Source organism: Hipposideros armiger, unplaced genomic scaffold (assembly GCF_001890085.2).
Source record: "Hipposideros armiger isolate ML-2016 unplaced genomic scaffold, ASM189008v1 scaffold_1611, whole genome shotgun sequence".
Classification (NCBI taxonomy): domain Eukaryota; kingdom Metazoa; phylum Chordata; class Mammalia; order Chiroptera; family Hipposideridae; genus Hipposideros; species Hipposideros armiger.
The window spans coordinates 128,870-130,353 of NW_017732961.1; the positions used below are offsets into that span (position 1 = coordinate 128,870).

Consider the following 1,484-nt stretch of genomic DNA (forward strand, 5'->3'; position numbering starts at 1 on the left):
AAAAAAAAAAATTTAGAAGCACTGTTATTAGTGTCTGCTTCTGGAAAACGGAAATGGAGAACTGAGAGCCAGGAATGAGGAGACATTCCCATTGTTTTAGCTTTTTACTAAGTAAATGTATTAAAATTTTAAAATAATATATTATTTATTTTTAAAAGTAACATGGATACACCTGAAACTAACTTAAAAAAATTAAAATTAAATTTAAAAAAATAATAAAATTAAATTAAATTTAATTTAAAAAAATATAGTAAGAGAAAGGGAGCAGAGAGATTACACAAATAAAAAATTACACAGTGAAAGATCATATATTTAATAAAGAAGGAATAAAACTATAACAGTAAATATATAAACAAAAACTTAGGATAAACCATACAATTACTAAAAGTTCTACTCTTTTAGAGATAATATAGAAATAATATATAATAAAACTATGTCTGGATTTTGCTTCAAAATAACATGGGATGAGGGGAAGTGGATGGGATTAGAAATGAAAAAAGAATGATCACATATTATTATTAATAATGGTTGAAGTTGGGTGATGGGAACGTGGTCTATCATATTATTCTACTCTCTTTGTATGTCTTTAAAATTTGCCATAATAAAAAGTTTTAAGATAAAAGAAAAAAAAGTAACATGGAGTTGAACTAATAGGAAGTCAGCACTAATGTCAAAGCCTGTGGTATTTTTAAAAAGCAGGAGGTGAAAAAAATGTTGAACAATGATAGTCGGAGGTAAGGAAACAATAGGAAATAAGATGAAGGGGGTCAAATTCAACTCTGAGGTAAACAATGGAAAGAGGGAGAAATGATAAAGAGTTAAATTTTAAAGAAAAGGATCTATATGCTAGCTTTTAAAAGATAACAGATCTATAATCCTTGGCAAGGAAGACTGAATGCTTAAAGAGTCTAGGCATATAGGCAGAAGTGAGAAATGGAGAATGTTAGTGAAAGGGAGAACAAACACAAAATTTAGGCTGTAAAAATCACAAATGTGAGACTACAAATGAGGCAGAGAGGCTGGCATCCAGAATAAAGGTTAGCGGGGCTACCAGTCCTCCAGTATCTGAGAAAAGAACACTGACTAGGAAGAGTATCTGGAAATGTTATCTAAAGATAACAAAGGTATCTAAGTTCCAAATAACTGTCATTCCAAAAGACAAGGGCCAATAAGATAAGCCCTTTAAAAAATTTCAGAGGTTGTAAACTCACTGAATAACTGTAATGAGCCTTTATCCCATTCATACCTGCTAGGTTCTTAATTACTCACCTGGACAGCACCTTCTTTACATTTCTTCCTCAATCATCCATTGCTCTTCTTGTTTGAACTGGCAGCTTTAAATGTCTAAATAGTGACACAGGACTTGGAAGTTACTGTTGAGAGTCAAGGCAGCACCTTAGAATTCAGGATGAGCCCTGAAGACTGTCAGAGGTTTTAAAGGTTAAGGAAAATGCAGCTCCTGGGGATGCACGAGGAAGCTGGCC

The 1,484-nt window shown here is 32.3% G+C and overlaps 1 protein-coding gene across 4 annotated transcripts in view; it reads right to left on the reverse strand.

The window, feature by feature from the left end:
• The window catches only part of LOC109377895 (zinc finger protein 260), a 30,815-nt gene that overhangs the window by 12,622 nt on the left and 16,709 nt on the right, over positions 1–1,484 (reverse strand). For 2 of the 4 annotated variants that reach the window (XR_002122942.1, XM_019634376.1), the window contains exon 1: positions 1,270–1,478. The exons of the other annotated variants lie outside the window; for them this stretch is intronic. The gene's annotated coding sequence lies outside the window, so the exon portion shown is untranslated. Of the gene's footprint in view, positions 1–1,269; positions 1,479–1,484 lie in introns of those variants that run through there. 4 annotated transcript variants of the gene reach the window in all.